At 45.9% G+C, this 7,751-nt stretch overlaps 1 long non-coding RNA gene across 1 annotated transcript; it reads right to left on the reverse strand.

The window, feature by feature from the left end:
- Window positions 1-4,865: 4,865 nt before the first annotated feature.
- Window positions 4,866-7,131, reverse strand: LOC142584243 (uncharacterized). Its single transcript, XR_012828739.1, has 3 exons — window positions 7,089-7,131; window positions 6,068-6,137; window positions 4,866-4,978 (listed from the first exon to the last, which is right to left on the reverse strand). It is a non-coding gene; the product is annotated as an uncharacterized LOC142584243 (long non-coding RNA).
- Between the last annotated feature and the right edge of the window lie 620 nt (window positions 7,132-7,751).

Genomic DNA, 7,751 nt, shown 5'->3' on the forward strand with positions numbered 1-7,751 from the left:
ACGGTGACCGGGGTTCACGGAATCGTGGGGCAAACGAGGTCCAGGCATCCGCAAGGTATGCTTCAATCTCCAGGGCGCATTCACCATTGCGCGGGCACGGCGCATTCAGTGAAAATTCACGGAGCCCAGCTCGTTGGTAGGGACACGCCCTGTAGAGGTGATCGGCTTCACCGCAATGAAAACACAAGGGCCTCCGGTCTGCGGAGCGCCATACGTGGCTCTTGCGAGGTGGGTGTGTTTCAGCCATGAATGGCATGCAACGAGGCGAGTGGCTTGTTCAACGGCGCGCACACCAAGAAGGTCCAGGACGTCGCTCACAACGCGAAAAATCGGGGACAACAAACTTCGTGCAGCTCCCGTATACGACATGCAAGGTTGTGGCTGCCATACCTTGTGCTGTGGTGTCTCGCTTCGCTCTGGGACTTGGACTGCCTGCCTGATTTCCTCCCGGACGACCTCAGCCAGAGCAGGTCGCTGTACCGATGCTGGAGCCACCTGAAGCTTTTGAAGCTCTTCTCGAACGATAAGCCTAATGAGCTCCCGAAATGCATTGATATTGTCCAGGGATATATTGAGAGAGTCACGCGATAGGGTCGATAGGTCGCGGTTCCGCCTTGTTCGCTGCTGCAGTGCCTTTTCCATCGATACTGCTTCCGCGAGAAACTCTGCAACAATATTTGGTGGGCTGCGTATTAGGGCACTGAATAACTCTTGCTCGACACTGCGCATCAAGTTCCTTAGCTTCTTTTCTTCCGGCATGGTCGGATCCGCGCGTCGGAAAAGTCTGCACATATCTTTGAGAAACATTGCGACGCTTTCGTTCGGCCTCTGTACTCTCGCCTGAATTGCAGATTCAGCTCGATCCTTGCGATCGAGGCTGGCGTATGTGCCGATTAGCTGCCGCCGGAATTCGTCCCATGTCGATAGGGACCTGCCTCACGGTTCTCAAACCAGGTCCGTGCATAGTCCTTGAGGGCAAAGTAGGCGTTGCGTAGCTTGCGCTCTGTTGTCCAGCCGTTGAATTCTGCGACACGCTCAAAGTGATCGAGCCAGTCCTCTACATCCTCAAAGGTGTCCCCATGGAAGGACGTGGGGATTCGCGGCTGGTTCAGGAAGACCTCGGTCGGGGCGGTCGAGGAAGAAGGTGGAACCAATGTATTCATCCTTCTGACTTGATTGCGTAGAGGCTCGTGCTCAGGCGGCAGTCCTTGAAGTCGGCAGCTTTACGTACCTGCACAGGAGTCAGCTCGACCAGACTTCGTACTGGGCTTGCAGACGGTGTTCGATCTGGGAGTGGTAGCACGTACCCCACACCTCCACCAGAAAAATGTAACGTAGATTGGAGTGGAGTCTTGCAAAATGTATGCTTCTCTTTAATGGCGGGGCAGAACAAGAGCATGCAGCTTATGCACTTGATCGTCTTTCGTGGCGCCGACCTTTGCGCGCGCTGTTCTGCAGTGCAGGAGCCCCACACCTTTGTGTCAATATGCACAAATTGCACGCAGAATTGGCGTCGACTTGGGGTGAAGGTCGCTTTCCGAGTTCTGCCTGGTGTTGTCTACAGGCAACAAACAGGCAACAAACGCATTGGTGAAGAAGCTTACACAAACATTTTTCGTTGTCCTTCACTGCCTTTAGTCTCTGTGTATTTTCTACATATCCACCAAACCTAAATGTTTTCCTTAGGGTTTTTCATGTTTCATCCCTAACAGTTAGTGCCCATTACAGCGTTGAAGATGTTTGCATGCTTTTTTCTTCTACGCACAGAACTTAAAGAAGAGCCATCCTGTCAGCCACCTAGGTCTACTCCTTTTGCTCAACTACATTTTTTAGCCCAATGATGAGAAAGACTTCTCTAGCATACCTGAAGGTCATGAAGAAGTAGAACAGGATTACTGGCTGCGTGAGATTTTTGAAGACATACTAACGATTTTCTTTTCAGACAAGATTCGAAACATGAGTTTCAAATTTATTAGCTTTCTTTTACCATTTTTTATAAGGCTATTGAGTAAAACCATCTTCATCCTCAAATACTGACTGAATTCATCTTTGATAGCAGCAACATTCTTGTATCATACAGCGTGTGTTGATGTTGGGCAGTGCTTCCACAATAACAGCCTTTAGGGAGTTTTTATCCATGTGTAGCTGTTCGTTAGTCTCCTTCCCAGTAACCCCCACCATGCATAGTGGCATGCAGATTGAAGTATTTGGAATTAGGGATGCTACATCGAGGTTGATGTGGCTTCAAAAATTTACCGCCGCACACTCGTGAGCCATGCAGATGTTGTGGAAGCAGATAAATTATATAGGGTGGTGCCTAATGACATTGTGCCCAAAAAGCTTTACTATGTCACCTGGGGCTGCTTGGCTAAGGCCATAATTGGCTTCTGAGGGTTCTCACTCGTATCACCCCCTACCTCCTGGAGGAACTCAACCACTTGAATGGCACCTTTCCACAGGCATCAGTTATTTCTTTTTGTCACAGATGATAATTAGACACGATTTCTTGTCTCACCCTGAAAACAATGTGGTTCGTGACATTTCGAGAAGGTGGTGACCTCCAAGTTATTGTTGTCAGTGTGTAAGGCGACTAGCACAACATAAAGTTCCATCTCGTGCATCAGGCAGAATGCTGCTATTTCCAAATAAATTTGCTAAATAGGTCACAGAGGTGATTGCGAAGCTGAAGTCGAGTGCTTAGACAGATTGAGAATGTTAATGGTTGTGGAGATTCAAAGCCGCATCCTCAAATACTTTGCGCAGCTTGCATGACAATGTTGAAACTGGAGCCTGTGTCCTGTGCACTAATATTTCCCTGTTTTGTATGGCTACTTTTATAGAAGACGAAAGCCAAACTTCTCCAGGTTTAAGACTGGTTTTACGACAGCTATGACAGAGTCAACTCCTTGGTGCACGCTTATGGTAGTGGTGACGAAGCCATCAGGAGCACTCCACACTTTTATGGATTACACAAAAACTGAACAAGCAAGCCCTATGAGTATCATATCCAATTCCTGCAGTAGAGCATAGCCTTCAGATACTACGAGTCACAGCTTGGTGTATGAAAAATTGATGCCCAAATTCAGGGTTTTGGCAAATCCCTGAGAAATCACAGAAAGTTCTTGACCACCTTTACAGCACCGTTCCGTTGGTTTCGCTTTAACTGCTCATGCGATTTGGTATCTGGTGTGCCCCAGATCAAACACAATGGTATATGAATGATATTCATCCAGAACTTATGTGTTGCTTGTCATATGGTCGAGGTTATCAGTCGGTGCTCAACTAAACAGCAACACAACGAACTCTGCAGTACATTTGAGGGCACCCACTGTGCAAGAGCTGTCATCCACAAAGAGTAACGTAAGTTTGGCATCACAATAATATCCTACTTGGGGCACATGAACAAAAACAAGCTCAAAGCTGTCACAGACATGCCAAGACCATCCTCCAGAACTACTGCTGCTAATGGGCATGACCACCTATCTAGGTTTATTCGCTCCTAACATGACAAACACTACACCCATTGTCCAGCATGCTGTTTTCAAAGCATGGTTTGTCTGGAACCCACACAGGCTCCAGAATTCTCAAAATGGAAAGAAATACTTTCTTCAGATCCAGTGCTTGGCTGGTGCTCCTGAAAATGAGAGACCAGCTGCTAATCACAGCTGATGCTTTGTGCTGTGGTCTAGTTGCAGTGGTCAGCCAAAAGCAAGACGATGGGCAACATGTTACTAGATACGCCTCAAGATATTTTGCAGAGACAGAACGCCTGGCTATGCCCAGATATAGAAAGACGTGCTTTCTTTCTTGCAAGCTCGAGATAAATTCTATAAATGGGGCAACAATCTGTTTCCCAATTTATAAAGCGTGCACATGATTGATGCATTATGAGGCATAATGTACATCTTAGGCAAAGACTTTCCCGCAGCTGATACACTGTGAAGTTCTCATGTGAAGGAGAATAACAGGCACCACAAGGGCCTACCAATATTGAAGGCTATGCATGCTGCCTCTCCCCACCTTCTTTACAAGAACTGAAGAAACAACAAGTGCTAAATTAATGCTGCTGCCAACTTTGCATTTTCACTCGAAAGAGCTGGACAAGGTGTTGCAAACTCTGAAAGAATTCTGGCTTTACAAGGACAATGTAGTCCGAGACACGTTGATATTTTGGAAATAAAACCATCGCGCCCAAGAAGCTACAGGAGCTTACCCACCCAGCACTTCTCACTTGAAGGCCACTTTGGAATCAATAAATGCCTAGCAAGACGACAAAGTACTGCATCATAAATACATACAAACAGCAAATGTCTTCAAGTCATGTCGTACATGCTAGCACCACAGGGCTAAGAGAAGGGTGACACTCCTGCAATTGGGATACTGAGAAAAGCTGTTACAGAAGTTCACTATGGACATATTTTCTATTAGAGGAGTGTGGTGGCTCATCGTTACAAAATAATAGTAAGGGTATCCTGAGCTGGTACTGGCTAGTTTGACAGGACCTGTGGTCGCGACTCAATGCCTCTTTGTTTTCAGAAGGCGTGCAATAGTGTAGTGGTCGTGAACCGCAACAAACTGTAGCTTGCAAAAGGGCGCAGCTCGCTGTTGGCAGAATTCATAAGAATTCCAACAAATGGCGTGCAGTCCACGCTACCAACAGCGCAATGATCTCACAGAAGCCACCGTAAACTAATCCAAGAACTCCCTTGAGACGTCAGGTGATGCCTACAAGACACACGATTATAGACTGAGCCTTCTGAAAAATAGCTCCTCGCTAGTGCAAATGCTTACGAGCCAAAGGCTTAGGACTACTCTTCCAGCTACTGCAGACAGCTTCTTTCCACAACTCCCGGACCGGAGGAAAATGAAAGTGCATGAGCAAAAGTGCTGGCAGAAACAGAAAACTTACTCTGATGTTGGGCATGGCATACAAGATCTACCCAATTTGTATCCAGACATTAATGTCCGAGTAGTTGACCTGGAAAATGCAGGCACACTTCAGCAGCCAGGAGATAAGCCGAGGTGATAGTGGATCGACACGGACAAAAAGACCATTCATCTCAAACAGGACACAACGAGTGCCACTGCCTCTGGCTGCATAATCAAGGATTCGATGAAAGTTCGGCTGGTCAGGCATGGAAACAAAAACAAACGTGATCTAAGAAATAATAGTCACACGACTATTATTTGCCGAGCATGCACATGAACATAGTCACAAGATTGACTGGGACAATGCCACTGTTGTTGCCAAAGAAAAGAACATGTCATCCCGGCGGCTGCTAGAATCGCTAATCGTTCAATTGACGCCAGCTACGATGAACCGGACACCAGGGACTATGCCTGCTATTTACGCATGTTCATTACGTCACATGCTGGCTACATAAGTGACGACGATTTCCTGTCCAACTCAGTGAACGAGGAACCCGTGTGTAGTTCCGAAACGTCAGGTTATACATCAGACTTGGTCAGTGACCGTGAACCCCCCTTCATGCCTCTGGCTAGGGGAGAAGAACACAAGCAGCCACACGACTGTACCAAAGAGGTTCCGTTTTGTAGAGATCCTGGGCATCAACACCATAGAAGTGGACGATGCATAACACCAGCTATGCAGTAAGCAACATGACCCTTTTTATACAAGGAAGGATGTGCTACAAAGATGCTTGTACTACTGTAACGCTAAGGTGCATGCTTGTAGAAAATGATCACAATAAAAAACTCACGTCTTGCCTTGGGCTCAATGTTGAGGCTACCATTCTGAATCACAATTACTTTATCCCACCTAGCTAACAGTTTGTCAAATCTCAACGAGGTTTTAATAAGAATCTTGTCTCGACTACCCGAAACGCCAGTCTGTGTAGTAGTGTTACACAGTGTTGGGTTCAAATCTGTCATAATCATGAATCCGAATGAACTTGCCCACATTTCAGTTATTCTGCAAAAGTATTTGGGATCACTTCGTTGCTTCTATATGCACTGAGGCAATCACAGCTGTGAAACACATTTAGGTCGTACTGAAGATCTCAATGACCATGTAACATATGTGCTGAAAGGAGCAATGACAACTTACGACATTGACAGATGCCATTCAGATGAGTGTTGCTGTGCCAGTCGAAATTGCTGCTTTGACAATGGCTAAACTTGAGACGGAATACCATGAGGCAAAGTGAAAAGAGAACAAAGGTGCATTTTTCGGCTACATCACCTCATTGCTCCAATGCCCATGCATTTGATAATTCATTCATACAATGCGACGGCCTAGGCAAAGCCACGTTTGGATGAACCAATGTCTGCTTTTAAACATCACAAAATTCCACTTTTTCACGCACTAACGAACAACTGGCAGGTTTGAAGATTTACGAGTGTCAAGAAATATTGAATCTGTCATTCATGTGTTTACACTTTGTCTCATTATCTTCGTATGATCAAGTGTATGCTTGAAAGCGCAGACACTACTGCTGGCTTGCTAGCTAAACGCACTTTCAAGTGGCAGCTGGTGATAGAAATCTTCGAGCATTTGTCTATAAAAACGCTCACGTAGATTTCGCGGTATGTTCATGCGCTTTCAGTGCAACGCACTGCGTGACACCTGCCTGTCAGGCCGAGCAGGAGAGCGCCAAGGGACGAAACACCAAATTGTTCATTTGGCACTGTAAATACGTATGTCTCCATTATAGTGTGCCTGTATATACACTTCGACGACGGCAATGATGCCACCGCTTGCAACAGTCGGCCAATTTAAAGAATGTGTCACAGCGTTCGCTTTCCATGTGTACAATCTAACACGGCGAGTCTCTTTTTTCATGCGGAAGCAGCCTTCTGGAACTAAAAACATTGATATCGCGAGCGCAACAGAACAAACGGGCGGTAGTGCGCATGAGGTTAAAATCGTAGTCCGCACAATATGGGCTATAAATAACGGCTCGAACACGTTACAGATCGGTGTCAATTTAAGGTGTGCAGTGCATTTAAAGCGTACTTTCAGCGAGAACTTCAGGCGGCGTGAAAAATGATGCCTAAGCATGCATAAATAACAAAAAAATTATGTACGTCCCAGATGAGTTGAAAGTGGTCGCGAACAGCCACCTTACCTGTCTATGTGAATGACAGGTGCAGCCTCTGAGCTTCTATACGATCCCTATTCGGTGTTGTATTGGGTACAAGAAAGAGTTATTACGCGGAAATATAAGGAACAGCTGGGGATAACCAAAAAAGCTGAGATGTACCATTGAAGCTCCCATGCTACGCTCACATCCAATCGACAGGAAGCCGCCATGGCACATTTTGACTACCGGAAACAGGTGGCGCTTAGAGCCTTAGAATTAGTGTTGCATTAAAGAATGTTGAAACAGTTTTTCGTTTAAAATATTCTACGTGTTGCTTATTTTAAGTTTTCGTCCCTTGTCCAGAGAATCGCCAACAAAAAACACAATTTACGAAATGTTTATTATCACGAATAGCAGCAAGAACCGAAACCGAAACCAGGGCGACGCGCTCGTTGCGGGTACAGTTTTATTAACCTTGATCAATGCCTCGATGATAGTGCGCCGAAGCCAGCACATGCGTACAAAGGCGATGGATGCTACATTCATGAGAACAATATCTCGACATCGGTCAATGCTGCATAACATAAGCTTGCAGCTGTAGTTTTCACACATTTTTTACACATGGTACGCTTCGGTTCTTTTCGGATTTACTCTTCGACACATTTTAAACTGTGCCACTACGCACATGCCAACATTTCGTCACAATTT

The sequence above is a fragment of the Dermacentor variabilis genome, chromosome 6 (genome assembly GCF_050947875.1).
Source record: "Dermacentor variabilis isolate Ectoservices chromosome 6, ASM5094787v1, whole genome shotgun sequence".
Lineage (NCBI taxonomy): Eukaryota > Metazoa > Arthropoda > Arachnida > Ixodida > Ixodidae > Dermacentor > Dermacentor variabilis.